General features: G+C 36.0%; 1 protein-coding gene across 1 annotated transcript in view; it reads left to right on the forward strand.

Moving 5' to 3' along the window:
• Positions 1-7,341: 7,341 nt before the first annotated feature.
• Utx (Utx histone demethylase) overlaps positions 7,342-11,118 on the forward strand; it is a 71,738-nt gene continuing 67,961 nt past the window's right edge. The window contains exon 1 of the mRNA XM_067360545.1: positions 7,342-7,360. The gene's annotated coding sequence lies outside the window, so the exon portion shown is untranslated. The remainder of the gene's footprint in view (positions 7,361-11,118) is intronic.

Genomic DNA, 11,118 nt, shown 5'->3' on the forward strand with positions numbered 1-11,118 from the left:
ATTCGGAAAGAGAGATTTTTGTGTTTCTTATTTTTAGAAACAATTTTTTCAAACAAGCATCTTATTTAAAATTTAATAAAAGATTAATTACTTATTATTATTATTATAAAATGACACGACTCTTTTTTACAAAAGCTTTAGTTTTGCAAAGTATTTGTAATTTTTCAATATTGTATAAGTCTCAACCGATAACATTGTAAAACATGGAAACTTGCAATTAATTAGGTAAAAATCTGCTAAATTGAGCCTATCAATTGATGGCGCCTTTTTTTTAATTAAATCGGTACTGATTTCAACTGTGACGCGACGAGAATACTCGCAGACATTGTTCCTTATATCGCTTTATAAAACATATCTCAAACCGTATGATCACCACTTTCAAATAGTCGCTGCCCAACTATGCGAACAGCGTCGAATTAACGACACGATTTCTAAAACGAGCGAGCGAGGAAACGCGTGTTAATAGTGATATCATCCATCCATTCGATACTTTTCGATCGCCGCGAGCGAGAAATTAATTGTAGAATATATGCCCGAGCTGCTGCAATATTTTTCACAGAGTGTCAGATTAATCGAGGGATCATTCGATATATCTCTCTTTGATTTTCTTCCTTGCTTACCGTACAAATAGTATGAAAAACATCTCAAACTTTACGATCAAATATTTGCGATTGTTTTACATAGTGAGATCGTGAAATGATAAGATAAAAGTTGTTTCCGTAATTTCGACGGCATATTTCAATAATTTTGCAAATTCATATTCTTTGATAATTATTTATATAGAAATCTCTCTTATCATTTCGCAAAACTTGGAGTATTCTATTTTTAATATTCTACTCTGTACGCAACAAATCGATATTTATTTCCCTAATTTATGGGGCACACAATACATTTTCCGTATGTGCATTATCTTTTATATAAACTGATAACAGAGAAAAGGATGAGCGAGAGCTATCTCCATGATTTTCTCCCGATTTTTACACAAGCATGAAACACTAGTAGACTACATCGTTCGGCTCGATTACGCTCGCTTATTTACGACGCGGGTTAAGTGCACGCCGTCATCGTCGGTCATTCTTGCAAAAAAATGATAAACCTTATCGAACAGCGATGTACGCGAGACAGGCTTAAATTAAACGCTATTTTTCTCGCCGATCTGGGGAAAGTTATAGTTACGCGGCAGAGTGCAATCAACTCCGTGTTATTTAAATGAGTTTGTCACGTTTTACGACCACAACATATGACGCGCTAATAAATCGTCTAATCTTTCGTTAAGTAAAACATCAAAATTATTTAATTAAAAATAATAATAGAAGGTAATAATAGTTTAGAAATCAAAATCAGTCATTAAAATACATAACAATTTTTTTTCTTACAATCAGATATTAGTAAGAAATGTAAAAATCATATATATCTAACAATTATATCTAACAATTAAGGAAAACACATATATCAGTTTCGCTAATTTATTTAAAATTTATTTACAAAATTGCTTCGTAAATACAAATACGTGGGGATACGAGAATATACCGACTGATGAAATAAAGCGTTAAATATTCCACAAAGCATCGCTGATCCAACAAAACGGCGCGTGGATGCAGAGCTGTGTTAACATCATTCTGAGGCATCGAAGTCTTTGTATGTACCTGGAGAGACTTCAATGCGCGTAGCGCCAACCTCAATCGTCGGGCCGATTTGCGCAAAAACTTGAACGGTTCGTGCAGTATTTCCGGCGCTTTATACTCGCGCCGTAATCCATGGCAAATCATCGCTTACATACAATGTTGCGATTAAATAAATTAGCGATTTGTAGTACAATGAATTAACAAAATATATATCTTATAACACGATATACCTATTTTTCATATGATTCATATGATTTTTACACCACTCGAGTGCAACGCAAATAAAAAACAAATTTATGAATTTACGTTAACGAAAATATTACTTTATTGTTTATTTTTTATGTATATAGATAATATAATATTTAATATCAATACATTTTTCAATTTATTTGCTGGTGCTGCAATCGCTAGCATTAACTGACATAATATTTGAAATTAAATTTAAATAAATTAGCGTAATCGATGCTTATGTGTTCTACTAAACGCGTAGCGTACAATAGTCACTGTTGTAACGTTACTATGTGCGACTATAAATACAACTCAATTTACATAACCGGGACTAGCCGGACCTGACTATTAATATATGTATATTCAGAGAGGCTTGTCACGAAGATTTGCTCGTGCGAAAATTAAATAGCTCCACAATACATATAACGCAATATATAATCAGTGACGCTATTTTCAGAATTTTATGTTTTCCGCGATAGAGAAATGCAACAGCGCGCAATTAATATATTTGCTAGTATAAAATTTTCCGCCAATGCCTACATGTAGTTGTTTTATTTACGCGTTAAATTCCTTTTTACGTTAAACGCGATATAATGGTTCGAAATCGTGTAGACACCTCATAAAATTGCATCTAGAACGCGTGTCGCGAGGTGCCTCTTCTTCGTGTCGGCTGTATCGAAGCAGAACCCGCGCGCGCGATTAAAAAGAAACGCTCGAGCTGCTCGTAGTTTCACGGTCGCGCGATTTAGATAAATCGCTGCAGGTTGCCGCTTCTAAAGCTACATAAATTCAAGCTGCTTGGACGAAAATCACGCGTATCTTTTAGATTCGATGCTTGAACGAAAGTAAAAGAGTCTCTGTATTCTAGTCTGGCCTATCAACGGCCAATGTTTCATATTTTTCATTATACATAAAAATACTTTAGTAATAAATCACGGGATTTCTGAGACTCTGACTAGGTTAGAGATTATTTTTTTCAGCAAAACACTGCGAAGAAGGATTGTTATTTTAGCTAAGTGCGGTATTGGTTTTGTTATGAAAATAAAGTTAAGAGTTTAATAAGAAAATGAGGAACGTCGATGGTTTGTCAATCTTGACTGGTTGTCGATGTCGTTGAACTTGACCGAAGGTTTCACTTTCCTCGCGCAAACTATTAGGGAAGAGAACAGCACGTGAATAATTCATGCGCGCCCTGTTCCACAGGATGAGCCACTTAATGATTCCTTTTTCTTCAATGGCAGGGACCTTATGCCTCCGCTCATTATAACAGGGAACCTTGAACCCTAACCGTTGACGACCTCAGGGGCTAGATCTTCTTAAAATCTCTCTCTCTCTCTCTCTCTCTCTCTCTCTCTCTCTCTCTCTCTCTCTCTCTCTCTCAACAATTTCTTCCTGAAATAAGGATATTCAGAAAATGCTTAAAAAAAATTATTCTAATATATTAATTTAATATCTTATATTAATTCTTTAATAATCTCTGTAAGTTTTTAACCGAGCAATTATAAAAATAAGAAAAAATTTTATCTGAATCTAAAGTTATCCGTGTTTACATGTTCGAAGAACGGAGACGGGATTTTCGCATTTCGGTGCATTGCGGAATTCCTCGGATCCGAGAAGAGTGCGTAATCGGTCGATGGCGGCATGTTCCATTTTCATCTAATTGGCCGCTCGCTTCGGATTTTGCGCGCTCTTAATTGCGGCCAAGAAAGTATCAGCATGACTGCTACATAAAACCTTTGCTTGTACCCGCGTGCATCCGCAAGAGCGGAATCTTTGGGTCTGAATAAACGCCGCCGCTGCCGCTAGAAACGCCTCCCCGCTTTAACCCGTGACTTTTTTTTTTTTAACATAACTGCACGGTTTTTACCATGGTATACAAGTGGAATCGAGTCACAGCTAGAGGAGATTGAAAACTTTTTTGAGAGGCATAATTTCCAATGTCTTAGCCTATTAAAGACGATAATTACAATGTAAAACATTTCAATTAAAAGAATACAAGTGTAGTAGAGAGCATTTAGCGAAGAAGATAAAAAAACCAAATTTTTTCATATTTTAATGTCGAAATTCAACATCAAATAAATATTTTTATACAAATAGTTTTGAGATGCAAAAATCTTGATAAAGAAAATAATTTTATTTTGCAAAATAAAAATTTGCACTGCGAGAATTACACAATGCGTGCGAATGCGTTCACAGGTATGCAATACGACAGGTCGCAGGCTAAACGGTGATAAATCTTGCATTAAAAGACGGGAAGGGGAATGCTTCGGATCGAAGTTTTTGCGATGAAGCAGAGAAACTGCACGCTCTGGGCCGACGAGGCATTGGGACGATTACATTAGCTCGGCGCGATGCTTATCGCACTGTACGCACGATTAAATTGATTTATGGATAAACGTTAGAGAGGCGGCGATGGTGGCGACGGCGTTTACTTACCAGGCTCGTAACCAGGGCGACATGCGCGTTATTGGTACGGTAATTTATAACAATTTACAATATACGCATTATAATTTTAATTCCTTGTCGTCGTCTTCTTTAGATGAAATAATTTTTGTACGCCTATTTTATAGCAAAAATGGTTTTACATTTATGTCTACTTCATGCTTTAATCTAGAATTTTAATCAAGATTTATATTTCTATTCGTTTTACTTGAAAATAAAAAGAGAAAGTAGAAAAGAGACGAACGCATGCTGAAGTATGTATGTACGTTGTTGTTGTGAAATTAGGAGAGGATAATTAATTAATATGCTAATCGAATTGAAATCTTATGGGACAGGGGCGCGTTTCGCTTGTATCACGCTTGTGGAGCTCACCCACTAGAATGATTGAGAGTGGGTGAGCCGCGATTGGAATTCGATGTTATCTGCTGACAGATACGAGATCGACCGGCGCATGGCGCGCTTTTTTCCCACTGCGAGCGTGTTTCTTTCTTCTCCCCGCGATTGCAACTGCACGATTCCTTTATAGTTAGCCTTAGAGAAGGAATGGGAGGGGGCGAGCGTAGAATTCGCGCAATTTGCATTATGATCGCTATCCGGCGACCGCCCTTACGGCGATATCTTTGAACCGACATAGATTATGAGTGCAATAACGATAATGGCGTTGACGACAAATGGCAACGAAACCAGGACAAACCGGGACAAACGAAAGGCGCGCGATTCGAGAGAAGGGCTTTCGATCGATCCGACCCAATTAAACTAACTTTCATAGCCAATTGGCCAATTAATTGGCGAACGATAAAAAGGATTTTAAATATCAGTGAAAAATATCAGCGACGATCGATCTCGCGTGCGTATCGTAGTGCATTAAACATCACAAGTGTCTTAACGTTCGCCGAAGGTATCTATATTAATGTACCTAAATATAAAAAGAGATGTAAGCAAAATATCAATGTCATCGTCAATCTCCTCGTCATGCGGATGATCACTCGATCATCAATTATCCCGAGAAACCTCCGTCTTTCCATGACCGGATTGTGATAAAAAGTTGCGGATTGCGTCGCGGTTTCGCGCGAGGAATGTAGAAAATACCCTGCGATAACATAGTTCCTCGAATAAATACACTAGGTGTTATAAATATCTATTTATGCTAGCTCTTGTCCACTCTTAAAAAAGGCATGAAAAGTCGATACTCGAATGTATCGAAGCCCTCTCGAAGTCCTAATATCAACAGCTATCTACCGGTGAATCTTTGACGGGAATTTAGTCATCAATTTTATATTTTACAGTAGTTTCATAGGTGGAACTGGCGAATCTGATAAATGTTGTATATACAGAGTGTAGCAGACTTAGTGGCACGATGTGCAGCAGCGGAATTGTTGTTCTGTTAATCTGCAAAATTAATCTGTAAAATACAAGAAAACATCCAGATTATAGCAGCGTATAGAAATATTTGCGCACATGGAATTTTTTATTTGTCTTTTAAGCAAATAGCTAATAAGAATATTATTTAAAAAAATTTAATTGTTTGAAATAATAATAAATATGTGAAATTATTCATTAATTATAAATATTAAATATTGTAAATGTTTTACTAAAAATTTCAAATATATCTTATGTGAAACATTTTGCAATTAATAGGAACAAATAAATGATAAATACCTCAAAGTTGCTCCACCGATGCCCGATGTCCGACCTGAGCTCTCACTTATAATCACTTGCTCTCACTTACAATCAGTATACATGATTCACTCGCGATTCGCTCGCAAAAACTCGATTAATTATTATTGCGCGACATTTTATACGGCACTCTTGACGCGTATTTTGTCACATAAAGCTGAAGATAATACTCGGATATCATTGCACGGATACGTGGAAGAAAACTTGTAAAAAAATTATTTTATCTCATTGGCGCATTTTGATTTTGAAGGATAGTTATAACGAGGACGTAGTAAAGATAGTATGAAAGTAGTTAGGATGGTAGAAGTGATAAGAATAATGCTACGATACGCTTCGATACACGATTCGCCTCGTATGAGTATCGTTGTGCGAAAGTCCACAGGACAATAGCGAAGACAAGGTCACGCTATTTTGTTTTGTAGGAATACGTGAAACGTACGCGCTGATACATAACGCAAGAGAAAAAGAGAAGGGAGGGGTTGTTTTCGTCCTCGCGCTTACAATTAGTAACTCAAGTTTCTCTCTCCCCTTTCTCGCGCTGTGTATTAGTTAGTGCGCACATTCCACGCATTCCTTCAAACGAAAATCTGCGCGACCTTGTCTTTGCTATTGTCCTATAGTCTTTTGCACGGCGATACTCGTACGGAGCAGATCGTGTATCGGAGCGTTTTGGCGCGTTATTTCCATCATTTCTATCATTCTTACGGCTTTCATACTACATTTTTATTTCTCCCTCGTTATAATTATCCTTCAAAATCACAACGCCAATGAGATAAAATCATTTTTCACAAATTTTCTTCCGTCGTTTTCTACAGAGTGTCGAACGTATCCGTAAGATATCCGAGTATTATCTTTGTTCTCATGTAACAAAGTACGCATCGGGAATGCCGTACAAAATGTCGCGCGATAATATTTAATCGAGTTTTCGCGAATAAATGCAAATAATCACAAATGAATCGCGAGTGAATCGTGTTCCTGTACTGAGAGCGGAGGAGCAGGCTCAGAATGGGGCATCGAACGTCGGCGGAGCAACTTCACGGTATTTATAGTTTAATTATTACATATTAATTGCAAAAATGTTTCACATAAGATATTTGAAATTTTCAGTAAAACATTTACAATATTTAATATTTATAATTGTTGTATAAATAATTTTACATATTTATTATTATTTTAAACAATTAAATTTTTGATAATTCTTTTATTAGCTATTTGTTTTTGTTGTAAGCTATAGGTTTTTGTTTGTAAGACAAATAAAAAGTTCAATGTGCGCAAATATTTTTCAGATACCTACTAATTATTTTATACGTTGCTATAATTTGGATGTTCTTTTGTATTTTACAGATCAACTTTGCAGACCAACAACTCCGCTGCTGCGCATCGTGCCGGTAAGTCGGTTTATTTTCTATCTAGATAAACATCAGATTTTAAAATACTGTTGTAAAATATTTATTAATATTTTAACAAAAATGTTGTTGATAAATTCGTATATTGTCTGTAAGAAAACTGCAGTAACAAAAAATATCGCGTTTTAAATTCACGTCAAATATTATTGCCAAAATAAAACGGGATTAAATGCAAGAATAGAAAAATTAATTTCTAAAAAAGCAGAAAAAAACGATTTAATAAAATTACCAGGGCGTAATTTAAAACAATATATAGTCTGTACTAATAATGATAATCACATCAAAAGATCAAATTTAATTTGTGCGCAATGTAAGAAAGATCTTTTGCATTATGCCTTGACAAGCATAAATTGCGAAAATATTTAACATACTAATTATCCAAAAGAGTTTGTTGTTTGTAATATACATTTTTTAAATGTTATATTAGATAAATAAATATGTACATTTTTTAATATTTTCTTTACTCTATTCTCTATTTTTTTTAAATTAATTTGTTGTATTGAAACAATGATAACCAAAAATAAATTTAATTACGGTAGAATCCACGCGCACTTAGGCTAAAACGAAAGAAACGCTGTCTCGCTGCTTGACACTTTCAAAAGGTTAAAAGAACACGTTATTTTTTTTATCGATACGAATTGAGCGACGTAAATGCAACAGTTTCTTTTCATTGAAACGAGACTCACGGCGCGAAAAAGCTTTCTTTTTTTTTTTTTACCTCATCTCTCATCTTCTTGTCTCAACTTGATGAACAACGAGCGAACGAACGTTCTGTCGTCGGTCTGATCTGCATCCGCGCGCAAATTGATAACTCGCGCGATGCCGTGCACTGAGAAAGCGTGTACCCGAAGTGACGGCTCATCCGCATGTATGTATTCGTACATGCCACCTTTGTGTCGACATGTTGCTTTCGTTGAGCCGCTCGTATTGTTTCGCTAAAAGAGTCACCTAAACGCATTGAGTGCCGAACGATTTTCTTAAAACGTCATTCTGTGCGATTTTGGATTGCGCATAGTCATTTAAAGCTATCGAGTTAAATCGTTCGTTTCCCTATCATGCTAAAGCAAAATGTTTATTTAAAATTAATTAATTAATCTCTTGTCACAACTGTGTAATCAATTAACGTCAGAAAATGCATCATCATAAATTATTATTTCATTATTTTTCAATGTAAAAAATTTTACATCAAGTATGTAGAAGATTTATATAATTTTTTTTAATTGGTTAGTCTAGATTTTAAATTTGCAATTGCGAAAAATATTATTTTTTCCAAAGAAGACGATGATAGACAAATCTTTTTTTAATTTCTAAACTTAAAAAATTATTTCTATGAAGAATGCACAATTAAAAAGATATTATAGAAATATAGGACAACGTTTTTCGATCTCTGAACGCGGCGAATCAATCTTTCCGAAAAAGGCAATGCCAGGCAAAAAATTAATGTACGAGTTGTGTGTGTACGAGTAGACAAGTGTTTTTGAACTGACGAAGCTGAGCCCGAAGACCAGCCATGCGCGTCAAAATGCTTCTGTCGTAGTTCCTGCGACCGGTCATAATCATGCGTGAGACTTTTTTCTTCTGGTCTTCCTCTCACCAATCGCCTCGTAACTTCCACAAATCCGTACTTTGACAATCATATTCCGAAACGCGCCGTGACCTGACAAATTTCGAAATTCAGTTATGAATTCGATATCAGCGGGAAAAATTTTACGATCATTTGCTGGTCGCGAATGAAGAAATAAAGTTCAGCAATTTGAAAGTTGGATAAATGTTGAAATTTTATTCTGCAGAAGTGCAAATTCAAAGACACTTTATTTTGCATCATTAAATTTTTTCGGTTATGTAAGATCTCGTTTCTTTGAGAATACCTAAAAATCAATATAAAGCCATTATACGCAATAATCTGACGTTTCGACATAATTCTGAAACGCCCTGTATATATTGACCGATTTGCGGTTTGAGAAAAACGTGCGGCTGGCGACGGATGACCGTGCGGAATTTGACACGCGTGACTTCGCGCCGCGCAAAGTCTTGATCGGATGATCTCGTTCGAAAAGCTGGCGAAGTCATATAATTACGGCGCACGGACAAAGGATGTGGAACGTCGCGCGAAAAAGCGCGCGTGACCGACTGGCCGACGACGTCGTCATCGTTGAAAGAAAGTGACCGTACGAGTGCTGTTTGCTATCTCGCGTTCGAGAGAAAAAAAAGAAGGCGGTCGACGACGAGTTTTCGCTGACCGCGCCGATCGAAGACGAAAAATACTTTTGAAGGACCTTTGATTATTCGAGAACACTCTTGACTAACTTCCAAGTGTTTCTCATCGAGCTTGTTTTCGCCTAAATTCTTCTTCCTTTTTTTTTAGCGTTAAACAAGCACGCTTATCAGTACATTATTGCTTCGTACACAATGTGTGCAAGAACACATATTGAATAAATGACGAGAAAAAAATAAGTAGAAAAGAATAAAATCACAGCAAAACACAAGTATAGAATCATGAAATTAACAAAATTAAAAATAAGAGAATTTAAGTGAAAAAGAGCGATCAAAAAAGATGAGTAGCATTTTTATTGTATAGGTTTTCGGTAGATTTTAGCATTTGTGCTTTGCAATTAATTTTCTATTTAGTTTCCTAAAGAAAATAGTTTAGAATTCGTGGAGAATATCCTGAAAAATCTGCATATTTATTTTCTACATATCTACATATTTAGGTTTATGCAATTGATTAATAACAACTTGGGATAATTCGGAAATTTCGTAGTCTTACATTTAAAAGTTCTTCCTGGTAAATTTTGGTCAAATTTTGGTCAAAATGGCGCTAATAGTTATTTTAACATCTCCTTCAGACGTAGTTGCGAAATGTGGATCCAGACGTTGTAAAAAACGGTAAATGTGCACACACTTACGCACACACGCACATCGATCGTTAATTCATTCGGATCGTCTCTCTTTTACGACGCGCTGAAAAATATGCATCCACGAGTAATGCACAATAATCGCACCATCCTTCTAAAACTGACGGAATGCCGGCATTGTAAAGAGCCTGGATAGAACGACGCCATTTGTCATATCGCGCGACGCCCACGAGTAACGTGTTCGGATAAAAAAGTTGAACGCTAATGCGATAATAACAGTCGATTTTATGCAGCTAATGAAAGACGCCTACTTTTGGGAGGACACGAAAAATCGCGAGTCTTATTCATGACGAGAAGAAATAGAGAGTTTCGAAACACCGCTATTGCCATTAAAATACGCGCGACACAGAAACCTTCGAAGGATGTCGACCTGTCGCTTTCCGTATTCCAATTTTCTCTTATCTAATTGTCAGTAATTTGGATCAATTCACAGTAGTAAGAAAATAAATGAATAGACAGATGTGTTTGCGCCACTTTACGCTTGAAACTATCCAAAGAAAAATTAAGAAAAACAATGCGAAAGAACAAGTTTCGAAATTTCCAAGAATATTTTAAAATATAATTATAGAAAGTATTTGGGAACAGAAAAGGAATTATTGAAAAATATGATGAAAAAATGAAATCGATTACCGAGTATTCCCAAATGAAATCACTGAGTCTGAAAGGATCAAAAAGAACCAAGTGGCGATGTTGATTCTTCAAGGAAGTGTGAGAGATCGTGTCTCTCACGGATCTCGAGTTCGCTCATCTCTTTCTCGTCATCTTGTAGTACGCGAGTCAAGGACTCAGAGCGCGAACCAGGACTCGTGTATTCATCCGTGTTCT

The sequence above is a fragment of the Linepithema humile genome, chromosome 8, assembly GCF_040581485.1.
Source record: "Linepithema humile isolate Giens D197 chromosome 8, Lhum_UNIL_v1.0, whole genome shotgun sequence".
In the NCBI taxonomy this organism is placed as follows: Eukaryota; Metazoa; Arthropoda; class Insecta; order Hymenoptera; family Formicidae; genus Linepithema; species Linepithema humile.